Below are 18,465 nucleotides of genomic sequence, written 5' to 3' on the forward strand. Positions count from 1 at the left end.
AGGAGGACTGTCTCAGGGATCTTAATTCTGTCATTTATCTTTGACCGAAGTCCGGGTTTGGGGTCCCTAGTCCCGGACAACAGAACGATCAGCCAAGTCACTGACTGGTGAGGTGAGGGCCCTGACCATGCTGTCTGTGTTTTAATGCTCACTCTGAATTGTCTGTAATTCATGTGTCTGGTCTTGAGTAAATATTATATTGTGAAAGAGAATGGTGCAAATTTATATTTTGCAGCGGGGCACCAGACACCCCAGCACCAGCCCTTAATGCCTCATGTAAGGTAATAAAAGATAACAAATATTACTAGGTATCCTAGATGGGTGCACTTTGGTGGATAGGTGGCTGCTGTTTCTCTTACTGCTGACAAGGTCGTGGTCCAGCCCAATCACCATCCCGCTTGCCGTGGACACACTGCTGAAAATACTAATAGAGAATAGGAATTGGAGAATACTTCTCAATCCTCCCAATCTTCTCTCTAGTACTCTGACTCTTGATAATCCATTGGCAACCATAACTAGGGGCGCTGAGAGGGGGGGGAGCGGGTACTAATTACCCGGGCCCGGGCTTGCTGGAGGGGCCTGGCGGGGGCCCGGGTCTGGCACCGCCCCCCCCCCTCCTCTTACATCACAGCAGCCCAGCACACACTGCTGTGTGCTGGGCTGCACTGGGAGACTACTCACGGCTGCTAAGAAGCAGCCACAGCAGTCTCCTATGCCTGTGGGGGGAGCGATCTAGCTGATCGCGCCCCCCACTGGTTATGCACCGGGCTGAGGGGGCTCAGAACGCCCCCCTCGCCAGCGTGCATTTTTTACCTCAAAGGGGGCGTGGCCATGCCTCCTGCGATTAGGTCACGCCCCCTTTTACCCCTTTGGCAGGCCTGACCATAACACCAAACCATTCCTTCTTTCCATGGGGTAGATGTATCAAAGCTTGGAGAGAGATAAAGTGGAGAGAGATAAAGTACCAACCAATCAGCTCCTAACTGTCATTTTACAGGCTGTGGGCCTGATTCAGAGCCGCTCGTAAGCGGCCGCTCGTTCGCCCCGAGCGATGTTCGCACATCTGCGCATGTGTATGGGTTGTAATGCGCATGCGCCAACCAGTCAGTGCGGTCGGAAATTGTGTGCTCGCAAAATAGCGAATGTCTGCTAATTTGAGTGACAGGATGAGGCGTTTGTGGGTGGTAACAGGGGAAGGTGCTTGAAAACGGGGAGTGGAGATCCGAACGCAGGCGTGCCAAGCGGTCAAAACGGGCGTTTTAAGGGTGTGCATAATTAACAAAGCAGCGTCATCGACCACGTCACTTGGTTGTCTTTTAGCCTGAACTGCTCGCATGATTGCGGTAGGAAAATGCTACCACAAGAATAGCGAGCAGTTCATACGCCTTTCGATGTACTCGATTAATCTAATAAATAGTGGAGATGACGTATGATGCGAGCAGCCAAGGGGCGTCTTTACAAAATAGCGAGCGCATGTTTCGTTCGCTCGCTCAGACATAGAGGCGTCAACAGACCGCAAAGAGCGAGCGCTCCATTTAAATAGCCAGCCCCATTTTCTGAACGAGCGAGCGCAAATAGCGTCCGGCTCTGAATCAGGCCCTGTGTTTGTAAAATGACAGAAGCTGATTGGTTGGTACTTTATCTCCCCTCCATGTCTCTTGATTGGCCCCTGGTCAGTCTACTTTCCATTCCTATGGCAGAGGGTCCTGGTTACTTTAAATGCTGGGCATACACTATACAATTATCAGGGCGATCTGCCCGATATCCGTGGATCGCCCCAATAATTGTAGTGTGGGGGGGGGCCACAAAGGGTAAAATATCGATCAGTCATCCAATGCAATATTTTGTAGGTTAAATGTCGGCTGCGTTGGGCAGTGTACGGTATGCCCAGCCCCGGCCTGCTGACAGACATTTCCCCTGTCCCATCACAGGGAAGGAGCGGGGAAATGTCTCCTCCCTGAAAATGTTCAAGGACCAATACTGGAAGCAGGGGAGGTGTGACCAGTGCCGTGTGGATGTGGCCAGGACCATGTGGGTGTGTACACCCCCTATACTATCAGCCCCCAAAAAAGAAACAAAATGCAGATTTTTTTTCTTGTAAAAACTAGAAATGCAATTTTAATACTTATGATCTGTTGGGCATCTGGTCATCATCATACTGCCATGATGATAATGGGCCTATTTTTATGTGGAGGCCTGGGGCTATAGCTCCATACGCCCCGTTGTTTATCTGGCCGTGAGTTGAACTGTACTGTATGATCCCAATCAAACAGTTATGTTACTTTATGGTAATAAGGTTGTTTGAGTCTAGAAGCAGAGTAAATGTAAGTGATGTACATAGAGTGGGGGCAGTAAAACATGTGATCACCTTGCCTAAAGAGCCGAGCTTTTAGAGACCGACACTTGGAAACATAGAGGAAAGTTTTTTTGCAGGAAGAAGGGAATTCCGCGCACTGGGGCTGATTTTGAGTTGAGCAAAAAACAAGGCAGTAACTTTGCACCTAACATACCACATTGAAATGCAAGCGGTGCAAATCATACGTGCCAACTTTTTGGCTGCCCCCTCAGGAGGTGGGAGGAGCGGGATGGGAGGTGTTGGTGCCAAGTGGGTCAGGTGGGTGGCCCGCTTGCTATCCAAAGCTGCGATGCCTGGTCTTGTGCAGTGGGGTATAAGGATGCGATTCTGCACAAATGACGTCATTAAGCCGCCTGGGCTGCCCACCTTGCTCAGGAAGTGGGTGGCACTGGGCAACAGTAGGGAGGCCTCTGGAAGGATTGTCTACCTTTCCAGGAGTCCGGGAGAACCACCCGAGCACACTTGTCTGAGCCCGGGAGAGAAGGAGGCAGCTGGGTGGGGTGCTGGCCTCGTCCCCGCTCACAGCACTCGTCACTCACAGACAGTCGCTGCGGCTCTCCTGTTTGGATTATGGACTGTCACACACTTACTGTAGCACACTGTCACTGCGGAGAGACTTTCCAAACTCCCTGTAAATGTACGATTTAGCCCCAGAAACACAACATCGATGTTGAATGATTTAGATCGGATTTAAAATGGATTAAAAGCTATTAAAATCGACCTTTAGTAAATATACCACTATATTTTTCACCCCCAAATGCTGACCTCTTTTCTCTCAGGACCTGATTCAGACCCGCTCGCTAGGATGCGTTCGCTCGTAGCCGGACGTTTTTTGCATTGTGCGCATGCGTACGCATCGCAGTGCGTGTGCGCGAACCAGTGTGAGAGATCAGGAAGCGTTCGCTCGCTGCGCATAGACTGCCCAGCAGAGTGAGTGACAGGAGAAGCCGTCTGTGGGTGGTGACAGGGGCTGGACATTAAAAACGGGGGACTGGAGGTGCGAACACAGGCGTGCCTGAGTGTCTCAACGCTGTTTCAGAGGTGTGCATAACTTAGAGCCAGCGTCTTAGTACGCGTCACCTGGCTGGTTTTTACACTGAAGAGGTCGCAGTGCTTTTTGTAGGGTATGGTCTGCCACAAGCACTGCGATCGCATCCAATGGTACCCGATGTACCGATGGTTGCATTAACTTCATGGAGATGATGTGCGCAAGTGGACGTCTTAAAACAGGCTGGTGGGTATCTGCATACACAGAGCGATCGCACGCTAAGACAAGTGGGCGTGCTTAGCCTTGCCGTGCGATCGCCTGCCTTGCTGTCACTTTGCCGAGTTTGGATACGCATCCAGCGAGCGTACGCATCTAGCGAGCGGCTCTGAATCGAGCCCTCAATACCATGAGCTTTCACATAAAATAGGTGTTTGCGCTAAGATAGGTTTGTGATGTCACAAAACATTACGTATACTGCACATTTCAAGTATTGTAAATGGCATTTATTGGCATTTCACTGTCTACGGACAGAAGACGTCTTATCAAAAGGCATCCTTATTACTATGCATAATGTCTCCCTACAGGGTTCTGCAGTTGCTAAGCAATGGCTGCTGCTGCAGAGATCACTGGAAATTGCAAAAACAGAGAGAGCATCGCCTCTCCAAATGCTCATTATTATTTTCTCCTACCCCCCACTGACCTGTTTCATACAGACCGTTGCCTTGTTACATAGCTTGGCTGCCCCCTCTGGAAGAGAGCAGCCATGGCGTCTTAGCAGGGGGGCGGGGCCAGCAAAGAGGGGCGCGACCAGGCACATGTCAAGGCATTTAAGGCCCGAGCTGGGGGAGTGGTCACACGATCGCGTCATTTTGGCCTCGTCCCCGCTACACAATGCTGAGATTTGCTGCATTGTGAAGCAGGGGGCGGGGTCATGATGACGCGAGTCAGCGCAAATCGGGTCATCGGCCCCATCACTGCAGGAATTTGTGCCTGCATTGCGGCGGGGACTTGAGGGGCCGGGGGGCATATCTATTTTTCCGGGGGGCTGGCAGCGACAACCAATTTTCGGGAGGTTCCCTACCAAATTGGGAGAGTAGGCATGTATGCCTTGTTGTCCCTGTGAACTTCCTCTGTCTTAGCAGGAGATAAGAGAGCGTCCCTGGACCATTGCTGCCCTCGAGGTGATACCAGATGAGATGATAAAACCCAAATTAAATAGAACTTTTTTTTTAACGCAAACATGTAATGAGCTTTACCCACAGGCGTCTATTTACCAAAGGGAGAAAAACCTTCAATCTGGCAAAAAATGGACCTGATTCGCTTCCTCCACCAACATGACCAGGAGATAGCAGATTCTCTAAAAATATATGGACATTTAGGAAAATTTGGCACATCGTACGCAATAAGGCTAGCTTTAATCCATACCACACTCTCCACCTCCTGCTTATTCAGAATCCCAACTTCTTGGATGGCGTGGATGTTCATCCCTTCACTATATGGAGACTGGCTGGGATTAATGATATTAGTTCTCTAGTATCCGTTGACAACAAACATCCTTTAACACGGAACTGTCTTCAAAATATGCTGTACTAAGGGCCTGATTCAGACCCAGACGCTATTTGTGGACGCTCGTTCTTAAAAAGGGGCCGGATATTTAAATTGAGTGCTCGCTCTTTGCGGTCTGTTGACGCCTCTATGTCTGAGTGAGCGTCTGAAAAATGTGCTCGCTATTTTGTAAAGACGCCCCTTTGCCGTTCGCATCACACGTCATCTCTGGTATTTATTAGATTAATCGGGAACATCGAAAGGCATCTGAACTGCTCGCAGTGCTTGTGGTAGGATTTACTTCCCGCAATCACTGCGAGCAGTTCAGGCTAAAAGACAACCAAGTGACGTGGTCGATGACGCTCCTTTTCTAATTATGCACTCCCATTAAACGCCCTTTTGACCGTTAGGCACGCCTGCGTTCGGATCTCCACTCCCCCGTTTTCAAGCACCTTCCCGTTACCACCCACAAACGGCACATTCTGTCACTCAAATTAGCAGCCCCTCGTTGATTTACGAGCGCACGATTTCCGACCACAATGACTGGTTTGCGCATGCACATTACGACCCATACGCATGTGCAAATGTGCGAACATGGCTCAGAGCGAACGAGCGTCCGCTTATGAGCGGCTCTGAATCAGGCCCTAAGTTCATATCCCTTGGCGTTCTTACAGGCCCGCTTCTATATTACTCATATTTTTTGGGCACTTTTCAGAAGGGGATTGGAAAAATTCATTAGATAAACTTTTGATGCAACCAGCACCAAATTACAAGGCCAATCCATACATTCAAAAATTAAAAAATAAAAAAAATTTTGAAGGGACATCTTGGATCACTCCAAAATGAATGGAGGTACAGCATGTCTAAATGCTAACTTACTTTACTACTTTAACTATACCTACTTTGGAAAAAACAAAGAAAAGACAAGATTTTATCTGGTGCACTTATAAGGTCAAAATATCCTAGTATTCAATGGTTCTCTAGAACAATGTTAAAATATAACTTTTATTTTTTATGTTCCTAAAATTATAGTAGCTAAGTCCAAAATATGGGCGAAATATGATTAAAATAGAAAAAAAGTAAGTAAAGAGTGTATACATATGTTGAAAATAGTATTGAAGTGATTTAAAATGCCGCTTGGCGCCGGTCTGTTCAACATATTTTATAGTACCCAAAGCTTATATGGTTCAGCTTTATTATATGCGTTCACAGTGTCAGTATTACTACACCGTGTAAATATCACAAATTGCTACACCTGGACAATAATTATAAAGTGGAGAGTATGTGTGATATTGGATACTTCCAATATAGTCCCAATATATTATTATTTAGTACTTATTTTCATACCTTACTGTTTTTATAGTACTTTAGTTTTTAATACTTGAGTTTTTGTGAGGAGTAAGGGGAAGAGACAACTTCTATTATCACTTGTGATATATGTCCTATTGACTCCTGCGATGTTATATTAATATAGAGAATAATTTCAATATAATGTTGCTTAAAAGCAGCAGTCAGATTATATGTTACTGAATATATATATAGTATCTATCCTTAATATCAGTATTCTTAAATTGCTGGTGTTTGTTGCCTTTAATACTTGCAACAAAACTGCAACATATTTGTACATTTACAGGTATGTTTCAATTATGGACTTCCTCACAGCTCATATGTTATATGTACAGCTGTTAGTCTCAAACCAATCGATAGCCTTCATATAATATTGTTTAGCTGCTTTTCTATAGTGCTGTGATGTTTCTTATAAGGCATATCTGGTCTATGCTATCGTGCATAGACTCGTGTCTCAAAGCCCCATCAGCGTCCCATATGCACACAGATCTTCTGTTATAATATCATAGCCCATCTGTTACAATCACAGAGCGGCATCATACATTTCTCCCAAAACAGACAGTCCCCATAAGCCCGGTTTCACATATATATATTATTGCTGACGTGTTTTAGCATATAATAGTGCTATAGACCGGCGGCAGCGTGGTTGCCGACGCGCATTTCGCCGATAGCTGCTTTGTCTAGGCAATACCAGGGCAGATCTGACAATCTCAGTTACGATGCACTGGAATAGTTAGGAGGCACGATAGATCATTTGTCACATTGGACAGTTTTTAACACCAAATCGGAGAAATCGGACACAATGTCGGATTGTGAGCCCATCGCCGAGTGTGTAGGCACCTTAGACAACAGACACACTATAGTCTTAAAAATACTACTGTGTCTCTCACTAGATTGGATGTTCAAGACCCATCGGTCTCCTTATTCGATTCATTCTACTTTGTTTGGAGTCCCCCATCCAGAGCTCGTAGAACCATGTTCAATGTTATGCAACCAAATATATCAGGAATTATCCTATATTGGAATGTAGAGTTTTTTAAGTGACAGCAGTTATTATAAGTGTGATAACAACTATTGTTTATTTGAAGTTAATATATCTTTTCTCAGTAGAGTACACAACTATGTTACTCATATACTGTATGTTCTCTGTATTTTTCAAAAGACTGCAACGATACTATGTAATTGTAATTTATTTTGTTGATCTGTAATGCCTCAATAAAAGAAAATAAAAATATCTGGTAAAAACGGCTTTTTTTTTTTTTTTTTTACCGGCTCTAAGAATTCACCTTATTTATTAATCCCGACAGCCTGTGATGGCACTCATCGGGTATCACTGGCAGTGGCCATCACAGGGGCTCTCATGCAACAGCTACAGTGCTTACTGTATATTTATCAAATACTGGTAACTTTTTGTCTAGTTGCATATATGTCTTTTAGGGGTTAATAGGCCCCGTGATATGCCAAAAAAACATAATTGTAATCTTTAACTTGGTGCTTATTCAGTCACATTTAGTTCAGCCGCAATTTGTACGTCTCTTTAGTGCACATGTGCGTATTTTAAATATGTGCATCATTTCTGTGTGACTGTGTGCATCTGCGCATGATGTTAGTGTGTAGTTGCAAATTGCGACTAGAATGTCACAAACATAGACGTCTGGATGTGCCAACTTTTGGATGCTATAATTCTCGTGCAGGTTGCACACTAATGATAATGCCTGCATCTGATTGGTCGCAGAAATTGAAAACACACCCATTTATGCAAAAACACTAAAACTGCTTCAACTGTGTATTAAAAGTGACCTTACCCTGCAGAGCACACGCGTTTTACACAAATAGAGAATGATTCCTACGCACTTGTGGAAGGGGAGGCCTGCACATAAGTTTTTAAGTGTTGTCATTTAAAAAAATATATTTTTTTTTCATTATAAACAGCAATTTTTTTTCACAATTCACAGAGAAGCTACGTCCCCAGCCACATTCCAGCCGAATCTGACCCAGGTACGTGAGGGGAAGGGAGCCGCAGCTACAAACCAACTCTGAATAGGTTGCAAAAAGAAAAAAAAATTTCAGACGCATTTTTGCCACCAGAAGTCAGTTATAGTCCCTCAGATTTGTTTTACTTACTTGCCAATCCTTTGGTGCCTGAGGTCACTGTGTTATGGTGATGGAGATAATCGAAAGAGCCAGGAAGCAATAACATGTAGAATGGGGGTGGACTCGCAGGTGCTCCTGGAAATCATTCTCTAGTACCAGTAATGGGTCAGTCAATCACATTCTTTTGACAACTTGGGCAGAGCAAACCTAACCCAGAGCCCAGTGGCGTAAGTTCATATCAGACGCCCGGAGGTAAGTTATAATTTGGTGCCCCCCCCCCTAAAAAAAAGGGGAAATTAAATATGGTGCATATCTATCTATCTATCTATCTATCTATCTATCTATCTATCTATCTATCTATCTATCTATCTATCTCATATCTATCTATCTCATGTCTGTCTGTCTGTCTGTCTATCTATCTCATGTCTGTCTGTCTGTCTGTCTATCTATCTCATGTCTGTCTGTCTGTCTGTCTGTCTGTCTATCTATCTATCTATCTATCTATCTATCTATCTATCTATCTAATGTCTGTCTATCTATCTATCTATCAATCTTATATCTGTCTGTCTCAGTGGTGGAAGTCCCGGAGACAATGGAGTCATTTGCCGCCGGGCGTCAGCCCTGAAGGGGGCACCTGGCTCCACTGTCCCCGGGAGCTGCATGGAGAAGGAGCGCCGCTGATCGCCGCTCCACCTCCATTGGCGTAACTATGGAGGGTGCAGGACCCCCTGCACCCTCCATTTGCCGGGCGCCGGCTGAGTGTGTTACCAGTGGGCGCCCGGCTCCTATTCAAACCCCCGGCGGTAGCCGGAGGACGGAGCTCCCTCCGTCTTCCGGGTCCCGCAGTGTACTATGGGAGTGACATCATAACGTCACTCCCATAGTGCCGAGGAGCGGACGCCGGGGACGGAGCTCACGAGTGAGCTCCGTCTTCCGGGTCCCGCAGAGCACTATGGGAGTGACGTAAGCAGCGGACGCCGGGGATGGATGGCAGCAGCACAGGAGCGGGGATAAAGGTAAGTGTTTTTGGTTTTTTTTTGTGCGCGCGCGCGGAGGCGGTGGGGGCCATCACTGGGGGCAACTACAGGGGCCTCACCACTGGGGGCAACTACAGGGGCTCACTACTGGGGGTAACTACAGGGGCCTCACTACAGGGGGCAACTACAGGGTGCTCACTACTGGGGGCAACTACAGGGGTCTCACTACAGGTGGCAACTACAGGGGTCTCACTACTGGGGGCAACTACAGGGGGCAACTACAGGGGCCTCACTACTGGGGGCAACTACAGGGGTCTCACTACTGGGGGCAACTACTGGGGGCTCACTACTGGATGTACTGCATAGGGGGACCATTACTGGGGAGCACTACATAGGCGGACCACTACTGGGGGCATTATATAAAAGGAACTGCATAAGGGGGGCAGCGGCAGCTGGGGCTGGCATAGGTGCTGGGGTGTGGTACATTTTAGTTTGGGGGGGCACCAACATTTATCTTGCCTCCGGGCACCTGGGATGAAGTTACGCCACTGGTCTGTCTATCTATCTATCTATCTATCTATCTATCTATCTATCTATCTATCTATCTATCTATCTATCTATCTATCTATCTCATGTCTGTCTATCTATCTATCTATTGATCTATCTACTATCTCTCTGTCTATCTATCTATCCATACACACAAAAATACTAATATAGAATGTGTGAATTTGTTTCTATTAGGTCTATTCACTAAATTAAATGTGCAGGATATCTCCCCCCGTTTTTCGGGTATATACAGCTATGCGTTAGTCACAGATAAGATAGTGACCTGTATAGTCCAATTAGCATGAGGCTCAGAGTCCTCCTGATGGGGATGAAAGCCACCCAATGTGGGGTGGGGAGCCCTCCTGATACCCCTGATGGAGGGAAAAACCACCTGATGTGGGGAATGAGTTTGAGTCAAGATACTGTAAGACTGCTACTGTGGTGGAACTACAAATCACACAATACCCAGTCTACTGTTGACTGCTTCACATGCCCGAAAGTTGCTCCACCAAAGATCTGCCCCCAGACTCAGTTACAGGTGCCCCAGGCCCCCGCCTCCCATGCCCTCTTACCCGCAGCTCCGTCTGGTTCATCCTTGTTGACTTCCAGCTCCTGGAAGATCTGCAGCCAGGCTTATGCTCAGGTCCGCCGCACAGGTCCGTGGCTAGAGCTGCCACCAGGGAGGATTGGGACGTTGAGTTGTGGGTTAGGGGGGGGCACCAGAGTCACACTGGCATGAGAAGCTGCTGAGGAGCAGCGACATCAATGAGCGGGGACAGGCTATAGATAGATGGAAGCAGCAGCTGATGGGCTGACATGGAGCTCTCCACTAGTATATGTTATGGCAGGTTCTCAGGTGCCGGGAAGAGGTGCCATGTATTGGGTGGCCATGACGTTACACTCCGGGTACATATTTATAGCCCTAAGTGGGGTGACTATATTGTGGGCAATGGAGGAGGTGCCCCGGCGGGTAGTTTAGCCCCTGCCAGAGCCTAAACTTCTCCTACCCCCAACCCAACCAGCCTGTAGAACGGCTGTGTATGTCTAGGCCTTGTGTGGTCTATATGAGGCAACAAAATGACCCTTGTCTCATCAACCTTAATATACAGGTAATTTCCTAGTCATCCCTGTTAGTACTATACACAAATTATCATTTAAAAAATATATTTAAGTCACACAGAAAGCAGGAAAGAGCAGGTCACTTTGCAACTGGGTAAAACCACGTTGCAGGGCAGGTGGGGCAAATGTAACACATGCAGAGAGATTTATATATAAGAGGGGTGTGCCCAAACTGAAACATAAATTGCAGTGTAAGAATAATGCTGTGCAGCAGTTGTGGGCTACATGCAAAGGCAGCCGTTATTTACCCTGCATGCAAAAACAAAAAATTTATTTGCACCCCTTGCATTGCAACATGGTTTGTTCCAGATACAGTGTGCGTTAATGGGAGGTAACGGGGAGTGGCTAGTCAAACGCGGGCACGATGTGCGACCGATGGTCCGTCTTTGTACTTTTGTTTTTTGCTTTGCTTCCAGCTCAGAATCAGCCCCTACTGTATATGTGAAGCAGAACCCCGATCGGGCCTCTAAATATATTCTACATTCCACTATCAGGCTAAAGATGTACATGAAGCGTTTTGTTTATTGTTCCACATCAGGAATTGTGTACTTTTACCTGCTCACATTACAAACAATGGGCCTGATACAGACGTGGACGTGAATGCCATCGCAACTGCGATCTCTCACGGATTTGTAATTACGAAAATATCTTAAGGAGCCACCCGCCGCCCAGTGCTTAGAGACGGACCACTGAAAACATCTCACATCCGCCGCTCACGCACAAAACCGAAAACATCGTACACAGATCAGGCGGCCATCAGTCTACAGAGTCTCAGACATAGCGGAAATAAATGCCAATTTGCTGTTCCTCCAGGGCAACCTTTGGAAGTTCCAATTTGCAGGGGCTCCAGCGACGGATGCGGGCGGGGGGGGGGAGAGGACCTGTGCAGTATGATTCCCAGGACCACCAGTGCAATGTTTGTGTGTGTGTGTGTGTGTGTGGGGGGGGGGGGGTTTGCTGGAGGTGCTGACTGGTGGGATCTCCGGGCAGGAAGGCGGGTAGAGAGGGTCAGGGGGTTTGCCAACCTTGTACTAGATGTTGCTCACTATTGGTACAGGTGGCAGTAGAGGGCAGGAAAAGGCAGCGATTCGCGGGTCCCTATGGACTGCAAATTCCCAGTAAATTCTTTCTCTCCTGCTGACTACACTAAGAAGTGCGCAGGATGCAGGAGATCTGCCTGCTCTTCTGTAGCTGCGGGAGGTTAGCCGAAAAATCGGGAGCCTCCCGCATTAGGCTGCGTTATATAGGTATATAGTTAGAAGTGTTTGTTTTTTTTGTTTTTTTTTAAAGAAAGATGCAATAGTCTGCATGGGGCAGCTGTACAGATAAGTACTCAGATTGCCATGTACAGGTTCCTAACTGATCTGATGATATATTACTGTGTGTGAAACAAAACCTCAGGAGACAGCTGATGTTTGGTTACATCTGATTATAGCTTATAAATAATACATTGTGGCACAGAATTATTTATTGATGATGTCAGTGTTATGTTACTGCCACTTAACGTGAAACCATGATACATGTAATCCAATTTGTGTTGTCTGTGACCACAGTATCATGTTTAACCACTGTTCTGTTATTGGAGAATACAGCAGAGATTTTACCATTTTATGATTACAGGCCAGACGGGGGTAGGTTCAATAAACCTTCTAAGAAGGAAAAGTGGAGGCGTGTACGGTAACAACCAATCAGACGCTAGCTATCATTTTATCTAGTACATCCTATAACATGACAGCCCAGATTGGTTGTAATGGACATTTTTCCTTTTTAGATGCTTTAGTGAATTTGCCCCATAGGCTGACTGATAATTAATATGATAACTTTCAAACTCTGTATTTGTTTTATTTTTATTTTTTCATCAAGGAACTATTAGATGGATTGGAGATTGGCATTTAACAGCCGCGGTCCCATGCCAAAAGCTCTGTGCCTGATTCACAGCTGAACGGTATGTCGATTTGCACGCAGTTAAGTGATAATCGGTGGTCTGCACATGCCTCACAGCCGCATTGCGCACGCCCAGCGAATGAACTGCGATTGAGCTTGCTGTGACGATTCACTCCCAATTGATTGACGGGGAGAGACAGTTTTGTGGGCGGCTACTGGGATTTTACGGACAAGAGGCGGGCCGTTTCCTGGGCGTGTACTAGCCAGCACCTGAGATCGCGCATGCAGAGAACAAAGCTCCAGCGTCTAGGTTAACGCGGCCATTCTGAGTAACCACAGACTCAGTCGAGGAGTCGATGTTTTCAGGATCTGCGTCCAATGCTGCGTTTGTGTGCGCAGTTGCGGGCAGCTGCGAGGGCTCCAGTGGGCGTCTCAGTACAAATTCCGCCGGCTGATGCATTTGCATATTTTAGCAATTGCTAATCGGCAAAATGCACAAATGCGTTTGTATTAGCGCATGACTCTGAATCAGGCCCAATGTCTGAAATCAACAGCTCTCTAATGACAACTGCACAGATCAAAACACATATAGATCCTCAGGTCAGAGCACATATAGAGCCTCCGGTCAGAGCACATATAGATCCTCAGGTCAGAGCACATATAGATCCTCAGGTCAGAGCACATACAGATCCTCAGGTCAGAGCACATATAGGTACTCAGGTCAGACCACATATAGAGCCTCAGGTCAGACCACATATAGAGCCTCCGGTCAGAGCACATATAGATCCTCCGGTCAGAGCACATATAGATCCTCAGGTCAGAGCACATATAGATCCTCAGGTCAGAGCACATACAGATCCTCAGGTCAGAGCACATATAGGTCCTCAGGTCAGACCACATATAGGTACTCAGGTCAGACCACATATAGAGCCTCAGGTCAGACCACATACATATAGATCCTCAGGTCAGAGCACATATAGATCCTCAGGTCAGAGCACATACAGATCCTCAGGTCAGAGCACATATAGGTCCTCAGGTCAGACCACATATAGGTACTCAGGTCAGACCACATATAGAGCCTCAGGTCAGACCACATACATATAGATCCTCAGGTCAGAGCACATATAGATCCTCTGGTCAGAGCACATACAGATCCTCAGGTCAGAGCACATATAGGTACTCAGGTCAGACCACATATAGAGCCTCAGGTCAGACCACATACATATAGATCCTCAGGTCAGAGCACATATAGATCCTCAGGTCAGAGCACATATTGGACCTCATTCAGAGTCGGTCGTAAGCGGCCGCTTGGTCGTACACCTAACGATCGAGAATCCGAAAAAAAACAATCGCACGGCCGGGCGATCGCAACCAAAGTGACGCTCATACATGAACAAAGCACCTCCTCTAGCTAACGAGTGATAGCAGTTAGCGATCGAGTCAATCGTTGTCAGTCGCTGTATGTTAATTTTCTTCTGATGGTTGCGGCCGCTTGTGTTGTGTGCAAATTACACCAAAAATTACCAAAAAAACGCATAGAATAAGCCATCCCCATCAAATTTATTTATTCTTATTATTCGCTAATGCAAATGCAACTGAATCAATTACAAGCCAATTAGCAGTGTTATTAGCAACAACAAACGATAATTAGCTGCTTGCATTGTGTGGCACAAAATAGAAACATCAAACATAACATCAGTCACATTTGATTGTATCGATTGTACTCTGGGGCTTGAGAAAGCACATACCCAACCTCAAGCTGTACGATCAGCCAGGCCTCTAACCTGCTCGCAGAGTGACGTATTACTACTTCCGGCCTTCTATGTCGGTCGTAGCAGGCCCCTGAAACGCCCTGAAAACGGTGAGGAACGCCTGCGTTTTTAGACCACCACCCCTGTCACCACCCACAAACGGCCTTTCATGTCAATCAACTCTCGGAAGCCACTTCCTGCTCGTAAGCCGTACGATCGACAGCATTTTGGATCGCAAGGTCTCGTACGCACATGCGCACAACTAACCGTACGCATGCGTGGTTTGGAAACGTCGGATGCGTACGACCGAGCGGCCGCTTACGACCGACTCTGAATGAGGTCCATAGATCCTCAGGTCAGAGCACATATAGATCCTCAGGTCAGAGCACATATAGATCCTCAGGTCAGAGCACATATAGATCCTCAGGACAGACCACATATAGATCCTCAGGTCAGAACACATATAGATCCTCAGGTTAGAGCACATATAGATGCTCAGGACAGAACAAATATTGAGCCTCAGGTTAGAACAAATATTGACCCTCAGGACAGAACACATACTGTATAGATTCTCAAGTTATAACACATACAGTCAGGTCCATAAATATTGGGACATTGACAGAATTTTCATATTTTGGCCTCTATTCACCACCACAATGGCTTTGAAATGAAACAAACAAATAATTAAATAACTAGGGAATAGCCCACACCTGTCCATGAAATAGCTTTTGAGTTGATAGTCCCATTACTTTTGGCCCCTTAAAAAGTGGTAAGCACATATAGAAACCGTTGTAATTCCTACACCGTTCACCTGATTTGGATGTAATTACCCTCAAATTAAATCTGAAAGTCTGCAGTTAAAGCACATCTTGTTTGTTTCATTACAAAGCCATTGTGGTGGCGAATAGAGGCCAAAATATGAAAATTCTGTCAATGTCCCAATATTTATGGACCTGACTGTATATGTAGATCCTCAGGTCAGAACACATATACTGTAGATCCTCAGGTCAGAGCACATATAGACTCTCATAATTCTCCTTAGGCAATGGTTCCACCGGCCACTGCTCTCCCATCTGTCTATTACATGGTGTTGGCATGCTGTATGTTGCTTGGAAAATGAATGACTTTGAGGAACATATTAGGGTGGTTGCAAGTTGCTATTGTTGTCAATGACGTGGGTTTTCCTGATAAAGCAATATACTAATATACTAATAAAAGAAGTTAAATATAATGAAAATCAAGCATGCTTCATAATTAAATTCATTGTAATGATACCTTATATATTTCCTTTTACACATTTCAAATATTGTAATGATACTGTTATAAGTTAACACACTGTATGGTGAGTTTGGCTTAATTTATCCATTTCATGTGGTTTTATTTGTTTGTTTGTTTCCCATCTGTTAATTTGGGTTTACGTGACCAGTTTGACTTAAAGTACTTCAGTTCCTGGCTATTTTAGCTACTGTCGTTTTCACAACCTTGATCCCTAGCTATATAATGGGCAGGGCCGTAACTAGAGTGTGTGACATGTGCCATGGTACAGGGCAACGCTGGGCAGGGGACGCTGCTCGGGTCTGTCAATTTTCTGTTTATAATCACTCTCACTAGTAGCTTCCTTATCCTTTATCCCCGGAATCTCCTGGGCGCCCCTATCTCCTCCCTAGCCAACTCCCCCTCCATCTGGCCACCTCCCCAAGCACCTTTAGTCACATCCTCATTTATTTAACACACATTTCAAAATACTGTCATACCCATGACTCAAACCTATCACCTCTCACTTGGCAGTCAGACACCTTACACATGGGGCTATCTGCCCCACAATTTCTGATGGCAGCCCTGAACACAGCCACCGATTCCAGACCCAGGTGCTACCAGCACACCTCGAGTACCCTTGCCGCTGAGTTCAGTTGCCGGCGCAGGGTACATGCACTGACCTCCCTGCCGCTGATATTGGCTGCATATACACTACAAGTAGCGCTCTTTCTATAACTTCAGTCGGGGTTCTACACTGCTGGCTCCAGGCTTGGTGGATAAATCCTGCTGCAGCTTCACCAGCGCTCTCCCACATCTAGAGCTGGTGAGTTATACTGCATAATTATTGTGTATCATCACTGCAGCCATTGGATTCACACTGTATTTAGCAGTGAAACCTGGATAACAGCGGTACAAAGGGTTTCGGTACCACTTCATTATCGTACGGGACAAGTCAGATTTGCCATGCCCCTTCCCCATGAGGCCACACCCTTTTTTTGGTCACGTATCTTATGCCCTTATTTGAATATGGGGGGCGGGGGGGGTCAATGCTCTTTCTGGGGGACAAAAAAAACTAGTTACGGCTCTGGGTCAACAATGGGTCATGCATTCTGGGAATCCCTGTATGACAGTTTGTGGAATCATTCCTGGCCAAGTCTATTAAATGACTTAGGGGTCTAGTTACTAAGCAGTGTTAGGAGACAGAGTGAAAAGTGATAAGAAAGTGATAAGGTGCCAGCCAATCAGCTCCCAACTGTCATTTTGCAAACACAGCCTGTGAGATGACAGTTAGGAGCTGATTGGCTGGCACTTTATCACTTTTCACTCTGTCTCCTAACACTGCTTAGTAAATAGACCCCTGTATCTGCATATGATTATTGATAAAAACAAGAAAACATGATCTGTTAGGTGTATAGTGCAGGCACTCATTTTAAAACAGGATAATAATTCAAAGTTAACTAATAACTTTAAATAAAAATATTTGAAAACAGGACCGTAATTGGGCGGCACTGCAAACTGTGCTGCCGCCGCACCCCGTGCACGTGTCGTCAAGAGTCATGTCAATGGGGGAGGATGAGATCGCCATCACCAGGAAAGCTCTGCACCGCCCGAAGCGTCCTCAGGACTCTCCAAGCAGCTGTACAGACTGCAGGGTGCTTACCTGGAACGCCCAAAGGACACTCTGGCCAGTGCCCCTGGCACCCTGCTAGCCAGAAACTGGAGCCATGTGGCAGGGACGGTGCTGCCCCCAGGGCACTGTGAGACTTCACCGCTCGCACGCCCCTAGTTACGGTCCTGAATTTAGACATCTAACTGTCCTGGCTTATTTATTAAGATCAACATTACATACAATAGATAAGTAAAAGTACATAGCATCTATCATGCAGTCTGCTCCTCATCCTTAGTTCCTGTCCGTTGCTCTGCTGCAGTGTATAGATTCCAGACTAAACTTAGGATCAAATTGAAAATAACTCTGGCCCTGATTCAGAGCCGGACGCTCTGACAGAGCGCTCGCTCTGAATCAGGGCCGGGCTATTTTTTTTTTAGAATGGTCTCCTGGCTGCTCACATAGCTGTGGGTGACCACTCACAGCTATAGCGAGCGGCCAGGAAGATGGTCGCGATGGTCAAGACCATCGCGCTTGCGACGAGACCCTTGTGGTAGGGTCTCGTTGCCGCAAGCCCCAGAGAGATGGCGGCTCTAACAGAGCCGAAATCTCTCCCACTGACATTACTCGTGATGTCAGTGGGGCCGCCCCCAAACGGAGGCGTTCACATGGGAATGCCTCCGTTTGGGCAGCCACTCCCCTGGCCCGCCCACCAAAGGGGGCGTGCTGTCACTCAACATCGACAGCACGCCCCCTTTGATACGAGACCCGAAGCAACGGATTGCCCGTCGCTAACCGGGTCTCGCGCATGCGCTCTGGGCCACCATCGACCCGGTTGCGAGCGATCAGCGCTTGCGACCGGGTCTGAATCAGGCCCTCTGTTTCAAGGAGAAAAAAACACTTTAGCAAAACATATTATATAATTTTGTGTTATATCGCTACCTTTTTGCTATGTAATAATTGATAAATGATCCAAACGTTCATAGTGTGTTGCG

Source organism: Taudactylus pleione, unplaced genomic scaffold (assembly GCF_031769625.1).
Source record: "Taudactylus pleione unplaced genomic scaffold, aTauple2 ptg000147l, whole genome shotgun sequence".
Classification (NCBI taxonomy): Eukaryota; Metazoa; Chordata; class Amphibia; order Anura; family Myobatrachidae; genus Taudactylus; species Taudactylus pleione.